The following is a 23,338-nucleotide window of genomic DNA, read 5'->3' as shown; positions in this document are numbered from 1 at the left end:
AAGCATCTGATTTTAGCTCAGGTCATGATCTCACAGTTCGTGGGTTCGAGCCCCACGTTGGGCTCTGTGCTGACAGCTCAGAGCCTGGAGCCTGCTTCTGATTCTGTGTGTCCCTCTCTCTCTGCCCCTCCCCTGCCCATGATCTGTCTCTCAAAAATAAATGTTAAAAAAAAAAAAAAATCTCTTGAAACTTTCCATCGGTTCAGGATGCTACAGCCATATTCAGCTTGTCAATAAGCCAATCAAATACCTCAGGATGTTCCTACTGCTTCCTTTATTGAGGCAGACAGATAAATAAGCAGATTTTCTTTTGGAACTTTTAAAGGGCACAAGTTAAATAGTGTGCTTTCTCCTCATTCCTGAATTAGCTCAATATTCCCTTAGCAGGATTATATGTAACCATGTGTTAAGTTCCCTGTGGTTTGCTTTAGTGTGGTTTTGGAATTCCTTTTGGGTCCCAATATTTTTGTGACATTGAACAGGACATTTCTTAACCTCTCTGAGTCTCAGTTTACTCATTTCTAAACGGTGGGGGCAGGGGGAGTTAATAATGATACCCTTTTAGGGTCATATGAGGATTTAATGGGATAATGAAAGTATACTGCTTTGTAAACAATGAACTTTTTAAATAAAATCTTTTTAAATGTTTTTATTTTTTTTATTCTTGAGAGCATGAGTCAGGGAGGGGCAGAGAGAGGAGACACAGAATCTGAAACAGGCTCCAGGCTCTGAGCTGTCACTGCATAGCCCAATATGGGACTCGAACTCGTGAAACGCGAGGTCATGACCTGAGCCGAAGTTGACTGCTTAACCAACCGAGCCACCCAGGGGCCCCAACAATGAACTTTTAATAAATGTTATATATATATTATTATAATTTTTAAAACTAAGTTATATAATGAACTAGTTCTACAAATTTCAAATCTGACTGGTTTTTAATTATACAAATAAAATATGAATTCATTATTGCATAAAATTAAAGTTTTACAGACAAGGGTTTTTTTTTATGTGTATTTTTGAGAGAGAGAGGGCGCGCTGGAGCTGGGAAGGGGTGCAGAGAGAGGGAGACAACAGAATCCTAAGGAGGCTTCAAGATCTGAGCTGTCAGCACAGGGCTCGAACTCACAGTGAGATCATGACCTGAGCCAAAGTCAGACGCTTAACCCACTGAGCCACCCACGTGCCCCAAGCTTTACAGATAAGGTTAAAGAGGCCCTTAACTCTTTAGTCCAAATCCTTTCCCCAAAAGAAACCATTTTATCAGTTCACACATCCTTCCGTGTCTTTTTCTTTACATATACACAGTTTCTATTTCATAGGTCAAGAATTTAAAAAATAGTGATTTAATAATTTTGTAAATATTTACAATTACTAGTTATTAGAATATGTATTTTTATAGACTCAGTAACAAAATGATAGCAGAATTCAACAGTTCATTATGTAGTGTCTGATCTTGAGCCAAATTATAGAATTCCTTAAAATTCTAGAAAGGTTTAGTCAAGGGGAAGAAGCCAGAAGAAATAAACATAACTTAAGCCATCTAGCTCAAAAATATACATTTGCTTTTCTGTCAATAAATACATCAGAACTTGGGAAATTTACTGTCTTTTAGTTTATCTTAAATTCTATAACTGTGGGTCAAAGATATTGTTAGTCTGATAAGTAAGCTTTCTCAAAAACGTGAAAATGTTGCCACTTTCTTTTTGGGGCAAGGAAGGCATTCGGGGGAAGATAGTAGAAAAGTATAATTGAAACTGTTCTTTTCATATCATTGATCCTCAAGTATTAAATTATTTTTATAGTGACCTGTGGCATTTTTGTTTGTTGTAAGTACACATTGGGAAGAAGATTCCAGCCCACTTAGGGAAGGAGATTCATCTTGAAGTGATGTTAATTGTTTTCCTAAAGCCACTTGTTCAGACACCATTTTCTTTTTAAGTAGAGGAATGTCAAGATGAAAAGGCTATAGTTAATATTGGAGCAGGGATCTAAGAGTTGGAGAATATGGATTTGACATGAACTCTCTTCTCTGGAGAATTAGAGGTAAATTGGACAAAATTATGTGGAGAGGGGTTAGTGGACAAAGGAAAATACCAAGTTAAAATGGTGTTATTTCTAATCACTTTGGGAGAGGGATGGCAGAGAGTGGAGCAAAAGACTCAGCTCCTCTTCTTTTATTCTCATCTTAGACTGAACCTGGCGATGAATGTCAAAGAAAAGAACTCCCAGCCCAATATGTATGTGGGGTGTCTGTTATAAAGTTTCTTTTGTTCAGACAGAGATATGATAACTTCTTTCGTTTGTAGGGTGTCATGGAGGATACCAGAACAGGGATTGAAGTTAGTTTGTAAGTTATACCTTGGTAAATGGTTGTTTACCCGATTATTATATGAAAATATAGAGCAATTCCAGCCTATGTTGCCTTGGGAGAGTCATATACACATATTAAATCACTTTCTTGGTAGTTAACATTCCTGGCTTTGCTTCTTTTGCTTTCTCCAAGAGTTAGACTGTCCTGTCCAGTGTAGTAAGCCTCTAGTCACATGTGGGTGTTGAGCATGTAAAATGTGGCTCATCTAAATTGAGACAAGAGTGGAAAATACACACTGAATCTTGAAGACTTAGTGTGGGAAAAAAATACAAATTATTCCCATAATTTTTATAATGATAACATATTAAAAAACTATTATTGATTACATGTGGATAGATTTAATGGCTTAAATAAAATATATTAAAGTTAACATCGCCTTTGGGGTGCATGGGTGGCTCAGTTAAGCGTACAACTTCAGCTCAGGTCATGATCTCACAGTTTGTGAGTGTGAGCCCCATGCTGGGCTCTGTGTTGACAGCTCAGAGCCTGGGGCCTGCTTCAGATTCAGTGTCTCCCTCCCTCTCTCTCTCCCTCCCCTACTCTTACTCTGTCTCTCTCTCTCTCTATCAAAAATAAACAAAAGACTTAAAAAACATTAAAAAATAATAGCGTTAAAAAATACAGCTACTAGAAAAGAAATTACACATGCAGCTGACATTGTTTCTTTTGGGCTCTGCTGATGTACAGCAACCTACATTAGGGATAAATAACTTTTTTCTTTGCTATAAAATTTCATATGGGTGGTTCCAGAGATGTTAAGTGATTTTTTAGTTCCATAAAAATGCTTCAGTGATCATTTAACCTCTATAGTAAGATATTTTTCCCCTTTGGGAAATTTTTTTTCAAGTTTTTATTTAAATTCCAGTTAGTAGTTAACATACAGTGTAGGGGTGCCTGGGTGGCTTAGTTGGTTGAGTGTCCGACTCTATCTGACTCACAATTTTGGCTCAGGTCATGATCTCAGGGTCATGGGATCAAGCCCCACATTGGGTTCTCCACTAAACGTGGAGCCTGCTTAAGATTCTCTCCCTTTTCCTCTCTCCACCCCTCCCCCAGGGTGCTTTCTTTTTCTCTCTCTAAAAATAAATAACCCAAATCATACAGTGTAATAGTGGTTTTAGGAGTAGAATTTAGTGATTCAGCACTTACATACAACACCTAGTAATCGTCGCAAGTGCCCTCCTTAATACTCATCATTCATTTAACCCATCCTTCCTCTTAGGGGGAAAATTGAAATTTAGTTTTATCAAAATTAGTGGGAATATAGGATTACAGTGCCAAATTATGTGTTTTGTGTTATATGCATGCATGTATATGTTATTTTCCAGGAATTCCTGTTGTAGTGATCATGGTGCATCTTATACCCATATTCACAAGGCACGGGTCCTACCAATCTTCCTACCTGATTAAGCCTGTCCTTGGAAAAGTGATGCTTTTCTGTCCCAGTAAAGAATCCTGGAACCAGGTATAGTCCTCAGTTCGTAATAAGCCCTTATTCCTGAGGAATATGGAACACTAATCTTAACATATTGTCAGACTTCATATGAGGCCGTCTCAAGCCAGTTTTCTTTGTTCATAAAATACATTTCCCCCAAACGTTTTTATTTTGAAAAAGTTCTAATACAGGTAAGTTGAAAGAGAAATATAATGAATATTTATATATCCTTCAGAGTCCCCAGTTGTTTAAAAAAAATCACCACATTTCTTTAGTTCTACACGTATTTTTTGGAGTTGAATTATTTGAAAGTAATTTGCACATCATGATGTTATCCCTAAATATTTCATCACACCTCTCCTAAGAATAAGGAATGACCATACCACAAATATATTGTCATACTTAAAGAAAATTACAGTAACTCCATAGTATCCAATATTAACTTTCCCCCCAAATATCCTAAATAGCCTTTTTTCTGACTTTTCAATTCTGGATTTAATCCAGGTTTATGCATTGCATTTAATTACAACTCTTTAGGCTCTTTTCATCTAGAGTAGAGGTCAGCACACTACATTTCATGTGCCAAATCTTGCTAGCCACCTGTTTTTGTATAGTTTACCAGACAAAAATAGCTTTTACATTTTTTTCTATATCATTAAAAAAAAATTAAAGTTCACCTAACATGAAATTAACCATCGACCATTTTAAAGTGCATGATTCATTGGCATTTAGTATATTCAGTATGTTGTGTAACCATCACCTCTGTCTAGTTCCAAGACATATTAAGCACCCAAAAGAGAAACCTTTTACCATTAAGCAGTCCCCATTTCCTTTCCCTGCAGCTTCTGCTAAGTACTAGTTGACTTTCTGTCTCTGTGAATTAACCTATTTTGGATGTTTCAAATAGATGGAATCATAACATGTTACCTTTTATGTCTGGTTTCTTCCACTTAGCATGTTTTGAGGTTTGTTCACATTATAGCGTGTATCAGTATTTCATTCCTTTTTATAACTGAATAGAAATCCACTTTGATAAAGGTATGCCACTTTTTGTTTATCCATTCATCCATTAATAGACTTTGGCCTTGTTTATACCTTTTGGCTATTTTGAATAGTGCTGCCATCAACATCTGTGTATAAGTATTTGTTTAGATGCCCGCTTTTAGTTCTTTGGTTTTAACATTTTTAAATGGTTGGAAAAAAAATCAAAAGAATAGTATTTCATGACATGAAAACCATATGAAACTCAATTTTCAGTGTCCATAAATAAAGCCATGCTTATTCATTTGTATGTTGTCTGTGGATGCTTTCATGCTTCAGTGGCAGAGTTGAGTAGTTGTGATAGAGACCATATATCCCACAGAGCTTAAACTACTTACTGTCTGTCCCTTTATAGTAAAAGTTTGATGACTCTGAACAGTCTTTTTGTTTTTGTGACATTGGCTAGTTTTGGTTTTTTTTTTTTAAGTTTATTTGTTTAGAAAGAGAGTACATGCAGAAAGGGCAGAGAGAGAGAATCCTAAGCAGATTCCACATGCTGTCGGCACAGAGCCTGATTTGGGGCTCATTCCTACAAACCATGAGATCATGACCTAAGTTGAGGTCAAGAGTCAGATGCCCAACTGACTGAGCCACTCAGGCACCCCTTTGTGTGTGTGTGTGTGTGTGTTTAACAAGACTTTATTTATTTTGAGAGAGAGAGAGAGAGAGAGAATGAATGAGAATGTGAATGCGAATGCATATCCCAAGCAGGCTCCATGCTGAGTCCCAGATGCAGGGCTCAATCTCACAACTGTGAGGTTACAACCTGATATCAAGAGTCAGATGCTAAACCAGCTGTGCCATCTAGGCACTCCTAATAATTTTTACTTTTTAAATTAAAAAAATTTTTTAAATTTATTTTTGCGAGACAGAGAGAGACAGTGTGAGCAGGGGAGGGTCAGAGAGAGAGGGAGATACAGAATCTGAAGCAGGCTCCAGGCTCTGAACTGTCAGCACAGAGCCTGATGCAGGGCTCAAACCCACAAACCATGAGATCATGACCTGAGCTGAAGCTGGATGCTTAACCGACTGAGCCACCTAGGCACCCCTAAGTTTTACTTTTAAAGCAGTTTTAGATTGCAGAAAATTTGAGCAGGAAGTAGAGTTCCCATATGCCCTTACTCTATCCCCCAGTGTCTTCTCCTATTAACATCTTATATTAATGTGGTACATTGGTTGTAGTTGATGAACCTACACTGAGTGGTACTATCACTCAAAGCCCATAGTTTACATTAGAGTTTGCTCTTTGTGTTTATAATTCTGTGGGTTTTGACAAATGCACACTGTCATGTATTTGCCATTACAGTATCATACAGAATAGTTTCACTGCCCTAAAAATCTATAATGCCCCATTTATCCCTTCCTTTCTCTATTTTCCCCTCCCTCACACACCAGCAGCTTAGAGATATTTTTATTGTCTCTGTAGTTTTGCTTTTCCTAGCATGTCATATATCTGGAATCTAAATACAGTATGTAGCCTTTCCAGACTGGCCTCTTTCACTTAGCAGTATTCATTTAAGTTTGCTCCATGTTTCTGTGTCTTGAGAATCTATTTCTTTTTATTGCTGAATAGTATTTCATTGTATGGCTGTATCCATTTACGAACTGAAGGACATCTTGGTTGCTTCCAAGTTTTGGCAGTTATAAATAAAACTCCTATAAACATTTGTGTGCACATTTTTAATGTACATACATTTTTTTAAAAATAGGCAATTTTTTAGAGCTGTTTTAGATCCATAGTAAAATTGAGTGGAAGGTACAGAGAGTTCTCATATATCTACTGCCCTGCTATATGCACAAAACTTCCTCCTCTATCAGAATCTCACACCAGAGTGTTATATTTATTAACACTTAATGAACCTACATTGACATTAGTCCCAAAGCCTATAGTTTTCATTAGGGTTCACTTTGGGTATTATATACTGTATGGGTTTTGGCAGATGTATAATGATATGTATCCACCATTACACAGAACAGTTTTCATTCTGATTCTTGAAAATCTATGCCCTGCCTACTTCTCCCTTCCTCTCCATATCCTCTGGCAACCACTTACCCTTTTACTGTTCATAGTTTTGTCTTTTCCAAAATGTCATATAGATGGAATCATATGGTATGTATATAGCCTTTTCAGGTTGTCATCTTTCACTTAGTAATATTGCATTTTAAGTTTATTTCATGACTTTTCACGACATAATAGTTCGTTTCTATTTAGAGCTAAATAATATTCCATTATCTGGATGTACCACAGCTTATCCATTTACTTACTGAAGAACATCTTGGTTGCTTCCACATTTTGTCAGTTATAAATAAAACTGCTGTAAACATTTGTGTGCGAGTTTTTGTGTGACATGAGTTTTCATTTCCTTTTGCAGGTATTTTTTTTTCCAGTTGTGGCTTATCTTTTCATTCTCTTAACAGTGTCTTATGCAGAGCATTTTTTTAATTTAACATAATTTTTTGAGCAGTTTTTAATTTTAATGATGCCCAGTTTACCTATTTTTTCTTTTGTGGATTGTGCCTTTTTTAAAATGTTTATTTTTGAGAGAGAGAGAGAGAGAGACTGAGAACAAGCAGGGGAGGGGCAGAGAGAGAAGGGTGGAGACACAGAATCTAAAATAGGCTCCTGGCTCTGAGATGTCGCACAGAGCCCGACCCGGGGCTCAAACTCAGAATGGTGAGATCATGACCTGAGCTGAAGTCGGACTCTTACCCAACTGAGTCACCCAGATGCCCCTAGATTGTGCTTTTGTTACTGTAGCTAAAAATTCATTGCCAATCCTGAGGTCACCTAAGTTTTATCTTCTTGAAGTTTTATACTTGTCTGTTTTACATTTTAGTCTCTGATCCATTTTGAGTTTTTGTATAATATATATATAAAGTCAGTATTTGTATTTGGGGAAGGATATGAGTATCTAGTTGTTCCAGCAAAAGTTGCCGAACAAACTGTTTTTCCACATTGAAATATTAAATTGTATTTGGTCCTTTGTCAAAGATCGGTTGACTATACTTGTATGAGTGGCATTATCATTTAAAGTGAATTTGTCTGGGGGCTCTTGGGTGACTCGGTTGGTTAAGCATCTGAATCTTGGTTTCAGCTCAGGTCATGATCTTGTGGTTTCATCTTGGAGCCTGCTTGGGATTCTCTCTCTCTCCCTTTCTCTCTGCCCCTCCCCCACTTACTCTATCTCAATAAAATTGTAAATGAATTTGCTTCTTTAGTATATAGTTTGTTTTCCTAAAATGTATTCACTGTACACTGGAACTTGGATCTAGAAGATTAGATTCACATTAAACATTTTGGCAAAAATGATTCCGAGGTGATTGAGCACTTCAAATTGTATCAAGTCAGGAGGTACCCAGTATTCGAGTGTCCCACTTGTAGTGATGGTTAAGATTGGTTAAGGGTGGCTCATTTGGTAGAGCATGCGACTTTGATCTTGGGGTCATGAATTGGAACCCCACCTTGGGTGTAGAGATTATTCTTTAAAAATTTTTTTAATGTTTATTTTTGAGAGAGAAACTGTCAGAGCACAAGCAGGGGAGGGGCAGAGAGCTGGAGACACAGAATCTGAAACAGGCTCCAGGCTGTGAGCAGTCAGCACAGAGCCTGACACAGGGCTAGAACTCAGGAACTGGGAGATAATGTCCTGAACTGAAGTCAGACACTAACCAACTCAGCCACCTACACACTCCTAGAGATTACTTTAGAAACAAAAAAATCTCCTTTCTACTCTGGAAACTGCTATTATACTATATAACTAACCAGAATTTAAATAAAAATTTGAAAAAAATAAAAAGATTGGTTAAGGTAGTAACCAATAGATATTTCCATTGTAAAGGTATATTTTTCCCTTTCAATTAGTAAGTAATTTGGGGGGTCATACTTTAACCATGTAACAAATGAATATTTGAATCTATATTTGTCAGGCATGTGCTGGGTTCTAGACAGTAAAAAGATTTCTACTCTCAGAATTTGCCTTTTGCCTTTAGGTTTCAGGAGAGTAGTGGGATTGGGTCTATCTATCCTTGGAGAGGGATGCATTTGCATCTTAGAGGGTTTTTTTTTTTTTAATTTTTTAACCTTTATTCATTTTTGAGAGAGAGAGAGAAAGCAAATGAGCCAGGAGAAGGGGGGCAGAGAGAGGTAGTGTGACGGTTACCTAACCATATGAATGAGCTTAATGCCATTGAACTATATGCTCAAAAAATAGTTAAAAAGATAATGTTTTGTACATGTTACCATAATTTTTAAAAAGTATATGCCATTATAATTTTCATCAAGCTTCCTATTGGTCTGTTGGGCTAGTTGGGAGAGAAACTATTTCTGAAAAAAAAGTCTATGGTTCATTTCTGGTAAAGAGGAAGAAGCAGTGATTTTATATCTTGCCCACTGCCTTCAGTACAGTTTGTCTTTGTAGTTGCTTAGGGAAATGATTAAGACCTCTGGGTGTCCTGGATTATGCCCAGGCTGTGGGTGGAGCTTCAGCTGTTGGTGCAGACTGGCTCTGTCTTTCACTATGTGCTGTTTCCATTTGTTGTAGTTCACCAGCTGCAGGCCTGCCTTTGTCAGGATACCAAGAGAGATCTGCAACTTGAACCATTGTCTGAATGCTGCAGTTTTGACCCAAGAAGTTCTACAGATTCAGGATAAGAGGAGTACCCATAATGCCAGTAGGAAAGTGATTGTTGACCAGTTTACTGTGAAGGCAGGCCCTTCATTTAGGAAGTAAACCCTGTGATTAAGAGCAAGAGCTCTTTTTAGAGAGAAGGAAAGAGCACCTTTATTTGTGTCATATGGAGGTTGGATAACCTCTCTTGCCTTCCTTTCTGCCCTGAATTGACTGGTAGCGAAGGTGGTAGGGAAAGCATTAGCGATGGCTGTAGCAGGATATATGTGGTAAGGTGAACTGTGACTTTCTTCAGTCTATAGAAATGTTATCCATCTGAAACCTTTAATTATCTTCATGTTGGAGAATATCTAGTTTATCATAAATTCTCAGTGTTTAGTCTACAGATTGTAGGTTATTTATATGGCCTTTGCTTTGGCAGAATCAGAAATTATGTTGTATAGTGATTTTGCAGTTTTTGACCTGCAGTAGGAAATATATTCTATGCTACACCTAGTACTTTGCATACTACTGGATATATGTACTGACAGAAGTTTCAAGAAGTGGAACTTACCTGTACTATGTTTTCTGATATTTTCCATTTCATTGTATTCTGTCATTTCATTTTTCAAAAATGCATGTATTACTTAAATTGATTTTTATAACTCATGGTTTAAAGATGATTGGTGTGGAACGATGGTTCTCCAAGTGTGGTATGTACTCAGGATTCTTTTATAGGGGTCTGCAGAGGCCAAACTACTTTCATAGTAATGTTAAGATGTTACTTGTTTTTTTCTTTCTCATTCTCTAATTAAGAGGTTTTCCAGAGATACATGATGTGTGATGACATTACATGCAGGGCTAATGACATGTGTATTTGTATATTCTTGTATTTTCTATAATTTCCTAAAGTAGTAGAATATAAATGTGCTTTTTTTCCAGATATTAAACTCCATTTTCAGTAGTTGTATTATGCTCTTGTGTTTGGTTATACCTGCCTGCTGTCATCTCTGTAACCTCATTGTGGTCCAGTAAATCATTACTTGAAATCCTAAGGTTTACTTCAGCCTGTGTGGAAACACAAGTAGAGTTTGTTGTCTTGTTTTGCAGTTTTATATATTTAGAGAATCCTGGGGGAACCTGGATGGCTGAGTCTGTTAAACACTGATTGCAGCTCAGGTCATGATCTCATAATTTGTGAGCCTGGTTGAGATTCTCTCTCTTTCGCCTCCATTGCTTGCTCGCTCGCTCGCTCTCTCTCTCACTCAAAATAACATTAAAAAATAAAGTTAAAAAAAGATAATTTCTCAGTTTTAATTGTGATCAGTAAGTATTGACATAAAATATCCCATATAAACAAAAGCTTTTTGGGGTCCTCAATAATTTTTAAGAATGTAAGGGGTTCCCGAGACCAAGAAGTTTGAGGGTTAAGAACATAGACTTGAGGGGTGGGGGTGGATGCCTGGATGGCTCAAGAGGTTGGGTGTCCGACTTTGACTTAGGTCATGATATGGCTCGTGAGTTCAAGTCCCACGTCGGGCTCTGTGCTGACAGCTCAGAACCTGGAGCCTGCTTCCGATTCTGTGTCTCCGTCTCTCTCTGCCCCTCCCCTGCTCACACTCCGTCTGTCTCTCTTTCAAAAATAAACATTAGAAAAAAATTAAAAAAGATAGAATATAGACTTGGAGGTAGGGGAGGTCACACTTTGGTTTAAAAAGTATATATGGGGCGCCTGGGTGGCTCAGTCGGTTAAGCCTCCGGCTTCGGCTCAGGACAGATCTCACATTCGTGGGTTCGAGCCCCGCGTCAGGCTCTGTGCTGAAGACTAGCTCAGAGCCTGGAGCCTGCTTCCGGTTCTTTCTGTGTCTCCTTCTCTCTCTGCCCCTCCCCCTCTCCTGCTCTGTCTCTTTCTGTACCAAAAATAAATAAAAACATTAAAAAAATTAAAAAATATATATATATGAATATGTATACGTGTGTGTGTGTGTATAATGAGAACCATACACTTAAGTTTTTAAGTATACAGTGTTCACTATAAGCACAATGTTGTACAACAGATCTGGAGATTTTTCATCTTGTGTAATTGAAACTTCATACACACTGAGCAGCAACTCCTTTCCCCTCCACCTTCCTCCAGCCCTTGGCAGCCACCATTTTACTTTCTGCTTCTGTGAGTTTGATTAGAATGTAGGCCTTTTTTGTAGCCATTGGACCTAGATTGATATCCCAGTTTGGCTACTTGTTAAATTATCCTGGCTCAAGTTACCTAACCTTTTTGATTCTTAACTTTCTTTATAACTAAGATTGACATTCTATTATCTTTCTTCAAAGGGCTGTTTTGAGGATTAAATGATCTAGAAAAATGGCCTTGAGAATAAATGTTTAGCATATAGGAAGCATTCATAAGTTAGGTATTATTATTATTGAACATATAGTAACATCTAGCCACACTGATACTTAGCTGTAGTAGTTCTTAGCCACACTCACCTGTGTGAAACTGCTTTGTCTAAGCTGCTCGTTCTCATTCTGCTCTTGGCTGTGCCTCTAGACTTTTCTTAATTAACCAAGTTTTGTTTCCCAAATGGTGAGCTTCTTGTAAATAGCATCTCTTTTCTATTTCTTTCTGTTGTGTCTTAGTATTCAGCCTTCAGTAAGCACTCAAGACGTGTAAGTCCAGGAGCACCTGGGTGGTTCAGTCGGTTAAGCATCTGGATTCGGCTCAGGTCATGATCTCACAGTTCGTGGGTTTGAGCCCCGCGTTGGGCTCTGTGCTGACTGCTAGCTCAGAGCCTGGAGCCTGTTTCAGATTCTGTGTCTCCCTCTCTCTCTGACCCTCCCCTGTTCACACTGTCTCTCTCTGTCTCTCAAAAATAAATTTTAAAAAACAAACAAACCAAAGACGTGTAAGTCCAGTAGAAAGACCATGGGACACCCAGGCTCAGAATTCCCATAAGGATGGTGGTGGGAAAAGAGCTTTTCAGGTCCTTCTCCTGATTATTTATTCTGTCTTAGGAACTTTCTTCCACTGCTGAACAGGGTTCCTAAGAAGTATAGTGAAGGATGAATTATAATTTATCAATTTCCTTGGTTAATTCCAGTCTTGGCAGCATGAAATTCACACATAATCATCATATTTCTCACCAGGGTTTCTCTCATTACATGCCTACAAGAAAATTACAACAATAGATGCCAAATAAATCAGATTAGGGTGACTTAAAAAAATTTTTTTTTTAATGTTTGTTTATTTTTGCAAGTGAGGGGGGGAGGGGCAGAGAGAGCAGGAGACACAGAATTTGAAGCAAGCTCCAGGCTCTGAGCTATTAGCACAGAGCCTGATACAGGACTCGATCTCATGAACCATGAGATATGACCTGAGCTTAAGTTGGATGCTTAACTGACTGAGCCATCCAGGTGGCCCTCAGATTAGGATGATTTAATTCTTATTGTCTGGTAGGTGTAGATAATGATTACTTCTAAGGCACCTTCTGATATTTGGAGTGACACAGGCAAGGAAGTATGAATTTTGTTTAACACTTTTATTTTTGTTGATCATTCCTCTTCTTTCCAAGTCTACTTTTAGCCTTCTGCTCTAGTCTTGACTGTCCAGTCTGTCTAGTCTTGATGTCCAGAAACTTGTTTGTGTGTAAGCACATTGCTACTCTTTCTTCGGTTCCCATTTGACCATCCCTTCAAGCTCCCTGTACCCAGAAATCAAGAACAGAAATAACTCTTTTAGAGCAGGGGCTTCTCCCAAATAACACCTTCCAGAAATGACCACTTCATATTAAATTGCTGGCAGTGATGGTGGAGAGAATGAAGTTGTTGGATTTTATAAAATTTCATCCCTAGGATTAGACATTTGGTGGAAGAAGATTTAGAGATGGTGGAATCAGAAGAGAGTTCCTCAAAGGGATAGACTTAGAAGGCTTATTAGAAGCCTACTGCTTGGGATGATAAAGAAGAAAATCTTATCTGATGTTTAACACTATTTGAGAAGAGGCATATGAAGTATGATTTGCCTCTAGCCACATAGACCATTCTTTTTGGGAAAGATCGTTGGTTTCCCAGTCCAGTGTTGATTCATGTTCAAAATCAATGGTGCTAATAATTTTTCAGCCTGTGCTGGCTACTTTGTTTTTTATTTCATTTAATCCTCATAGAGTCCTGTGCAATGACTTCTCTTAATTAAGTAGCTCATATATATATATATATATATAGTGAGAGACTGAACCAGGATTTGAACCCTGGAAACCTGGTCCAGACCCTGGCACTACTCTATACAGCCTCTTTTTTTTTTTTTTTAAGTTTCTTTCTTTTTGAGAGAGAGAGCCCGAGCGAGCGTGAGAGTGAGAGGGAGGGTGACACAGAATCCAAAGGAGGCTCCAGGCTCTGAACTGTCACACAGAGCCTGATGGGAGGCTCAAACCCACAAACTGTGAGATCATAACCTGAGCTGAAGTTGGACACTTAACCGATGGAGCCATCCAGGCGCCCCAACCTCCTTTTTTTTTTAAGTTTATTTATTTTGAGAGAAAGAATGCATGATATTGTGGCAAGCAGGGGAGGGGCAGAGAGAGAGAGAGAGAGAAAGAATCCCAAGCTGGCCTGATGTCGGGCTCCATCCCACAATGTGAGATTATGACCTGAGCCAAAACCAAGAGTCAGATGCTCAACTGACTGAGACACCCAGGCACCTGTGGCTGCTTTTTATGTATAGGGCACTTCACAGTTTGTAGAATATTTGTACATTTGTTCTCATTTACCCCTCACGACAATCTGTGCATTGGGTGAAGTTCTTGACAGTTTCACCTGACAAAAAGGCATCTTAGGGAATTTGAAGCTCAGTGTGGTGGTGCTTAGACTCAGGTCTACACCCACTTCTTAGTCCAGTTCCTTTGTTTTCATTATGTAGTATTGCTAACGATAGTAAACAATAGAGTCCTATCTGAAGGTGAATTTGTTAAGAATTTTAACTTGGCTGGGACGCCTGGGTGGCTCAGCCGGTTAAGCATCTGACTTCGGCTCAGGTCATGATCTCACGATCCGTGGGTTCGAGCCCCACGTCAGGCTCTATGCCGACAGCTCAGAGCCTGGAGCCTGCTTTGGATTCTGTGTCTCCCTCTCTCTCTGCCCCCCCCCCACTTGCTCTCTCCCTCTCTTTTTCTCTCAAAATAAAGACCTAAAAAAATAAAAAATAAAAAAAAGAATTTTAACTTGGCTGAAGGTGATTGGTAATGTTCTAAATGTGATACTTAATATACTTAGTCTAGAGAAATCTAGCAACGACGTGATCATTAACTTGGGCTTCTCTTGGTAGCTTGAGTATAACTCCCTTATTAAATATTTTCTTCTTGTTGGACTTGATAATGTTGAGGTCAGTTTACCACTCTTATTAATGTTCCTAGGTAGATTCAGGAGTGAGACATAGTTTTCTCTGCTTTAACTTCAGTTGGCACCGATGAGTGACTGAAAGCTTAGCAGGAAAGAAGTCTTGCCAGGATTATAATATAGTCATGACAGTGGGAGAAGGGAGGAGTAAATTATGGGGGACAATTTAAAATATCAGATCTTTTGCCAATTCCTTCTAGAGCTTCTACTTCAAGACATGACATTTCATGATCCTTTTTTTTTTTTTTATAGTTTATCTTTGAAAGAAAGAGTGTGAGCAGGGGAGGGACAGAGAGAAGGGGAGAGAGGATCCCAAGCAGGCTCCATGCTTTCAGCCTGACCAGGGCCTCTCTCAATAACAGATCATGGCCTGAGCCAAAATCAAGACTTGGAAACTCAACCCACTGAGCCACTCAGGCACCCATCCTGATCCCTTTAAATCTAGAGATTGACCTTTGTCTGTGAATCAAAACATTGATCATCTCTCCACAAAGGGACATAGAGGAAAGCATCCTGATGAGAGCAATGTAGCAAGGCTGGAAATAGGTGTATTTACATAATCTGGTTTCTAGTGACTACCTTCCTCCCTAAACTCACTGAAAGAAGTAGGAGAAGATGTATGTGTGACACATTTCATTGTTTGTGTTATTTACTGAACAAATGTCTAGAGTTAATGTTTTGCAGAAAAAGCTGTCCTTTAAGGTCTGCAGCACCTTTTTTTAAGACAGGCAGAAAGATCATCACTTATTTCCCCTTTAGATTTAAGATTTAACTTCTAGGGGTGTTTTCTTTTTCTATAAATTATCCTTGGCTGACAGACATACTAACCTTCACCTTCTAGGAGCTGCTGTGTGCGGCACAGCTTGCACCACATTTTATGCTAATGTCTTTCCGTTGCGCCAGTTACATCAGTTACGGAAGATATGAAAAAACTAGGCATTATCTCTGTTTCTGTGTTCTGGGTGTCTGTTGCTATGGAAACACATCAGGCAGTAAACAGACGTGTTCAGGGAGTATTTGAATCTCAGTGGAGTTTATTGGCTAATGAAAATAAAGTTAAGAAATTGGTTGAGTTGAGGGAGAAATTGAGTATTTCTGAGTTCAGTATTGTTTCCATGTTTGGTAAATGATATTTTTTGTAGTGTGTGGGTAATTTAAAGATTATTTTCTAGTAATTTGGCCTAAAATTTCCTTCTTTCTTGTTCTAGGAGGTAAATAGCTAGAAGAATCAAACTTTTTACATTTTAGGGGGGATTACGATTTCAATACTAATATTAAATATCAGATAGTGGAAGTGATAAGTTTAAAAATTGTTCTGGGGCTACAAAAAGGAGGTGAAGATTTGAAAGAGTGGGACAGAAGGTAGAGTGAGGAATTACACTTCTTTACCAGGCTGCTTATGGATAAACTAAGTGTACATTTGTTGCTAGAAAGTGCAATGTTGCTGATACTTCCTTTGCCAATATCCAAGGAGAAGAGTGTATGTATGTTAGAAGAAAGCCTTTGAGGGAACCAAAATATGCTTTTGGTATAGTATCTGAACTCAGATTATTTTTCTTCAGGATGTTCTTCGGATGCTTTACCTTCATCCTGAATTTCAGAGGGTAATTTTGCTACACTTATAGCCACGCTTTTTTCCTTTGCAGAATTGCGGTGGTATCATGGTTAAATCTGCAGCCAGCACACTGAGCGGTTGGTTATACTAAATGTAGAAAAGCAGGCAGAGTTAGTGGGAGGGGTCCAGCACTTTACCTCATTTCTCAGCCAGTTGGCTTTGTGGAGGGCATATTTGTGGTCAGGGTAAGTGTAGCTGCCTCTTTCAGAGAATTTTAGGATCACTCTGTATATGTAGTAGGTATTTGACACTAGTTCTGAGGGAACTTTGAAGAGAAAGTCCACTTTCTGTTGTATATCCCTCTTCCCTTTGAGCATTCTGCCTTCTCAGCTGCTTGTTTTTTATTTCCTAAATCAAGAGAGGCTTAGCTGCAAATAAGCTTCTTGCCAAATTCTATAGATAATGTCTTCCTTTTATGGATTACTTTTTTTGTTGGAATTAACTGTGATCTACTGAAGTTTTTCATATATAAAAAGTGTTCTATGTTCTGTTGATCTCTGCAGAAGTTGATCTAAGTTAGCCCAGAAAATACTTGGAGGCCGACATAGCTGAATTTCAACAAAAGAAATACAAGTTTTTTCAGCCATGCCAGTTGATCAGTACGCATTCTTTGAAATGCATTAAAGTGGTTATGTTAAAACTAAGCATGTGTTCTTCCTTAATCCTTGTGCTCAGGCTTCTTAATATTTTGGGGACAATAAGTGTTACATAGATCAAAAGATAAAACTTGGGCCCAGTGTTCAGTCACTGTAAGACAGTGGTTCCCACTACTTTTGTACTACCATAGGATGTTCCCATTAAGTGAGGTGTAATGAAATTTTCAGATTTTCTAAATAAAAATTATAACCTTTTATTTTTGAAAAATGCTTGCAGTCTATCTATATCTTACTAATGAGATACTGAGAAATCCAGTAGTATGAGGGGGAAGCCCAAAAAAGTTTGAAGAGGTCACTGCCATAGAGGAGCAACATAGAGTCCATCTGTATCCATTGTCCTTGGAACTTAGTAGGTATTTAGTAAAGTTGTACTCAATGAATAAACATTTCCTCTTACATTAGTTCTTACGTGGAGTCTTAACCAGCCCCTCTATGTTAGTTGTTCTTCCTCCTGAGCTTTAATAACATTTGTATCTGTCTTAATATATACCACATTTGAACTGTAATACTGTAATTCATTTACATGTCTGTCTCCCCCTAGTGGCCAGCAGCTTCTTGAGGACTAGAGCTATGCCTTTTTCTTTGTATGCAGGGCATCTGGCTATTACTCCATATTCAATGTGTCCGTGTTTCATGAGTGAATAAGTATTCAAATAATAATTTTTATAGCACACACACACACACACACACACGTACATGGGGGGAGGGTGTAGACCACAATCTATATGTACAGTGTGTGACCTTGTGGTAATGTTGAATTTTCAGAAGCATGAAATAAGGAAAATGAGAACAACACTTGATTTTGGGGATATGTATGTCATTCATATGTTTGGAGTGGGAGAGAGGAGGATGAGAACCTGAGCATGTTTCTTCTTTTGGAAGTGCATTTCAAAGCCATCAAGTGGGGATTTGGTATATGTTGCAAAGATTCAGATTTAATCCATATAAATTTATAAAAATACGCCCTCAAACTTCTTTTTAAAGCAGTATCATGATGTGAGACATGAAAATCTAGTTATTACTTGACTTCCTTATATCATCACCAGCACAGGCTCTGTAATTAAAATTTTTCTCTCAGGAAGTAGAATAAGATCAGAATTACATAGAAAATAACAGGTCCTGTCCCTGTGCTGTAACAGAAGCACCGTTTTGCATCAAATTAAAAAAAAAAAAAGAATGTTCAAGAAAATAGGGGACAAAATTAATCTTGGTAAAAAAAAAAAAGATACTGGCAATTTCATTTTACAGAAAGTGTTTCATAAATGTCACTTTGGCTGCAAATTTAGAGAATGAGGACAGGTTTAATAGCATACACAATAAATGTACTAAGTTCAAAGCACTCTGTAATATAAATTGGTCTCTGGTTAGGAATAGTATTATTTTTCAGTCAGAAAAGCTGAATGACCAGTAACGTAATGTGTCAAGTAATAACTAGAATTAGAAATCAGGAATCGTCGGGACACCTGGCTGGCTCAGTCCATGGAGCGTATGACTTTTTTTTTTTTAAGTTTATTTATTTTGAGAGAGACAGTGTGAGCAGGGGAGGGGCAGAGAGAAAGGAAAGAGAGAGAATCCCAAGCAGGCTCTGCACTAATTGTGAGATTTTGACCTGAGCTGAAATCGAGTCAGATGCTTAAAACCTACAGAGCCACCTGGGAAACCTGCCTGTGAGTCTTAATCTCAGGGTTGTAGATTCAAGCCCCACATTCGGTGTAGAGATTAGTTAAAAATAAAAAATCTTAAAAAGAGGAAGGAAGGTAGGTGGGTAAAATAAACAGTGGCAGAGCTAGAAAAGTGTGTCCCTTAGCAAGTACCAGAATTCTCCTCCCTGGGGAAGGTCCTTTGCGAACCTCATATCTACAAAGCACAGTTTTCTAATTTATAGAAAATCTCCTTTGTTGCCAACATGTCTCACCACTTCACTTTTCTCTGCTAGAGCCATTTCAGCTGTCTGGAGTCTCGTTCCTTTGCTAGTTTCTTCCATCTGCCTCAAGTTACTAGGCTGGCCGAAGTTTCATTCCAAACCAGTGTTAGCATAGAGCAGCAGTTAGGACCATTGGCTCTATAACCAAAGTATCAGGGTTCAAATCCCATCCATACCAATTTTACTAGCTTTGCAACTTGGGGAAGTTACTTTTGTTCTTCCATTTTCTTTGTAAAGTGGGGAGGATGATAACCTTATAGGGAAGATGTTTGCCTTCAGAGCAGTAGCCTTTCCTGTGTATCATTAATAAGAACTGCCTTTTCATACTTTATACAGCTTATTCCTTCTCTCATTTCTTTTGTGCCCTTTGGAGATGAGAATAAAAGGAACTACTACTAACAGCTGGTTGATTGAGATATGTGAAAGTTTGTTTAATATGGGAGAGGAAGTTGTGGGAAGACAACAAGAAGATATGGAAGTTCCTAGGAGGGCTACCCTACCAACTGCCACTAGGTCTCCCTGGTCAGGGCAGAGGGAGCTAGATCTGAAAAAGAAATATTCTTTGAATAAGGACAGACAGACCTGGGGACTGGTATGTAGCAAATTTTCCACGTTGTATAGTATAGGAGCAAGACTGAGATGTTAATTGGAACCAGATTGTAGAGGACTTTATTTTAGAACACAAAGGGACCTTAACACCAAGGGAAAATTAGAATCTAAAGAAGTTAAGTGATTTACGATTTAACTAAGATGGCACAGAATTGACACTATGTAAGTTCCCCCTTTAGACACTTTAGCTTTCTGGTATCCAAAGAAGTTAATATAGGACAGTTTTACCTGTGTTTTTGTTCATTTGTAAAATAATGCCATCCTATTTCTTGACTCTCTCAGAGTGGTTATCTTAGATAAAAAACTATTAGAGGAACGCCTTAATGGCTCAGTCTGTTAAGTGACCTGACTCTGGGTTTTGGCTCAGGTCATGGTCCCACGTTTTGTAAATTTAGGCCCCGCGTCGGCCTTTGTGCTGAGCAGAGCCTGGTTGGGGTTGTCTCTCTCCCTCTTTCTCTGCCCCTTCCCTACTGATTTTCTCTAGCAAAATAAATACTGCAAGCTTTAAAAAAGAAAAGAAGAAAAACTATTGGATACAAAATTTTAAATGATATAATTGTACATTTGTTCTCGAGGGTGGTTTTTGGTATGTTGCATGATTTTTTTTAAATTGTAAAATATATGTAACATAAAATTTGCCATTTTAACTATTTAAAAAAATTTTTTATGTTTATGTTTGAGAGAGAAGAGAAAAACAGAGTGAGAGTGCGGGAGGAGCAGAGAGAGAGGGAAACACAGAATCTGAAGCAGGCTCCAGGCTCTAAGCTGTCAGCTGAGCCCACGAACTAGGAGATCATGACCTGAGCCAAAGTAGGAGATTGAACCGACTGAGCCGCCCAGGCACCCCTAACTATTTTTTAAATGTTTGTTTATTTTTATGTCTCTCAAAAATAAGCTTTAAAAATTTTTTTTAAATAAATGTTTATTTTAAAAAGAGAGTACAAATGGGGGAGGGGCAGAGAGACGGGACAGAGGATCCAAAGTGGGCTCCGCACTGACAACAGCAAGCCTGATGTGGGGACTTGAACTCAGGAACCGCGAGATCATGACCTGAGCCAAAGTTGGATGCTCAGTTGACTGAGCCACCCAGGTGCCCCTGTATAGTTTTAACTCTTATGATTAGGTCTTTGATCCATTTTGAGTTTTTGTATATGGGATTAGATAAGGGCCCAGCTTTATTATCTTTTTTAATGTTTATTTTGGGGGGCAGAGAGCACGAGTCGGGGAAGGACAGAGAGAGAGGGAGACACAGAATCTGAAGCAGGCTCCAGGTTCTGAGCTAGCTGTCAGCACAGAGCCTGACGCGGGGCTCAAATCCACGAACCACAAGATCATGACCTGAGCGGAAGCCAGACGCTTAACCTACTGAGCCACCCAGGCGCCCCAAGCAATGTGTCTTGAATTGGTCTACATCAAACCTTATTCTCATCAAACTACATGGCTTTATTTAAACATACACGTTTATTACCCCTTTCTTTATCTTTTTTCTCTTACAGATTGCCAGTCACTTTTTATTGAGATACAATTTCTGTGCTATACAATTAACCCTTTTAAAGTGTACAGTTCAGTGGGGGTGTTTTTCTAATTTTTTCTTAACATTTATTTATTTTTGAGAGACAGAGTGTGAGCAGGGGAGGGCAGAGACAGGAGACACACAATTCGAAGCAGGCTCCAGGCTCTGAGCTGTCAGCCCAGAGCCCGACATGGGGCTGGAACTCTCAAGCTGCGAGATCATGACCTGAGTCGAAGTTGGCCGCTCAACCCACTGAACCACACAGGTGCCCCTCAGTGGTTTTTAATACATTCGCAAAGTCGTGCGGACATTAGCACTATCCTATTTCCAGAACATTTTCATTACTTCAAAGAAACCCAAAACACATTAGCAGTTAGTCCCCATCTCTTTTCACTCCAGCCCCTGGCAATCACTAATCTACTTTACAGATTTGCTTGTTCTGGACATTTCATATAAATGTTATCTTATATGTAGTCTTTTGTGACTGGCTTTTTTCACTGAGCATTATGGTTTCAAAGCTCGTATGTGTTGTAGTGTATATCAGTATTTCACTCCCTTTTATTGCTACATAATATTCCATTGTGTGAATATACTATATCCCTTCTTCAGTTGATGGGCCTTTGGATTGTTTCTGCCTTTTGGCTATAATGAATAATGTTATGAATGTTTGTAGGCATATATTGTCATTCTTGGCTAGATACCTAGGAATGAAATTGCTGGGTCATATGGTAACTCTGTTTAACCATTTGAACAGTTGCCAGACTTTTTCCAAAGGGGTTGTGCTAGTCTGCATTTCCACCAACTGTGTATTTTCATTTTCACCAGCTCTTACTATCTGACTAGTAGGTGTGAAGTGATCTCATTGTGGCTTTGATTTCCATTTTCTTGGTGACTAATGAGCTTGTAACTAATGATTTCATGTGCTTACTGGCCATTTATATATATTTGAGAAATACTTATTCAAACCCTTTTTCTGTTTTTTTTTTGTCTTTTTATTATTAAGTTGTAACCATTCTTTATATATTCTAGATATCTATCTAGATAGAGATAGATATTCTAGATACTTATGAGATAAGTGATTTGCAAATATATTCTCCCATTCTGTAGTTTGACTTTTATTTTTCTTGATAATGTTTTTTGAAGCACAAAAAGTGTTAATTTTGAGAAAGTTCAGTCAGTCTGTTGTGTTGTTGTTCGATTATTTTGATGTTGTATCTTGCCTAATCCAAATTCATGAATATTTATACCATATTTTCTTAAGAATTATAGTTTTAGCCATTACATTTTACATCTTTAATCCATTTTAAGTGCTTTCTTTCTTCTTTTTCCTCCCCTCCTTCCTTGCTTCCTTCCCTTGTTTGGTATGAGGTAGAGGTCCAGCTTCATTCTGTTACTACATGTGGATATAGAGTTGTCCCAGCACGAATTTTTAACCAACTGAGACACCCAGGTATCCTGCCAACACAATTTCTTGAAAAGATTTTCCCCGTTGCATTGTTTAGGCATCCATGTTGAAAATCTGTTGGCCATAAATGTAAAGGTTTATTCCTGGATTCTCAGTTCTCTTCTGCTGATGTGTATGTTGGTCATCATGCCAGCACCACACAGTCTTGATTATTATACAGCCTTCTAGTAAGTTTTGAAATGAGGAAGTGTGAATCTCAAGATAGTTTTGGCTATTCTGGTTCCCTTTGTTTCCATTTGAATTTCAAGATGATTTTGTTAAATTTCTGCAGGAAAAAAAAAGGCACCTGGAATTTCATCAGAAATTGTATTGTATCTGTAGACCAATTTAAGGAGTATTGCCATCTTAATAATATTAAATCTTCTGGTCCATAAACACAAGATGTGTTTCCATTTATTTTGATCTTTAATTTCTTTCAATAGTGTTTTGTGTTTTTCCCATGTACAAGTCTTGCGCTTCTTTCGTTGCACTTATTTCTTTGTATTTTTTTCATGCTGTTATAAATGGGATTGTTTTCTCAATTTCATTTTTGGATTTTTTTCATTGCTAATATATAGATATACAACTGATTTTATTAGCTCTAAATTTTTTTATATGTGGATGCTTTAAAATTTTTTATGTATAAGATCTTGATTTTTGTGAATAAAGATAGTTTTACTTTTTCATTTCCAAACTTGTCTGTCTGTCTTTTACTAAGTAGGCTTCATGCCCAGC

At 38.1% G+C, this 23,338-nt stretch overlaps 1 protein-coding gene and 1 long non-coding RNA gene across 2 annotated transcripts in view; one reads left to right on the top strand and one right to left on the bottom strand.

Moving 5' to 3' along the window:
* Nucleotides 1-23,338, top strand: part of KDM2A (lysine demethylase 2A) — a 108,139-nt gene that overhangs the window by 29,567 nt on the left and 55,234 nt on the right. The window lies entirely within an intron of this gene.
* Nucleotides 12,976-15,796, bottom strand: LOC115272231. The gene is made up of 2 exons (XR_003900313.1): nt 15,671-15,796; nt 12,976-13,152 (listed from the first exon to the last, which is right to left on the bottom strand). It is a non-coding gene; the product is annotated as an uncharacterized LOC115272231 (long non-coding RNA).

This window comes from Suricata suricatta, chromosome 11 (genome assembly GCF_006229205.1).
Source record: "Suricata suricatta isolate VVHF042 chromosome 11, meerkat_22Aug2017_6uvM2_HiC, whole genome shotgun sequence".
Taxonomy (NCBI): domain Eukaryota; kingdom Metazoa; phylum Chordata; class Mammalia; order Carnivora; family Herpestidae; genus Suricata; species Suricata suricatta.
This window is presented reverse-complemented; position numbering and strand designations above follow the sequence as displayed.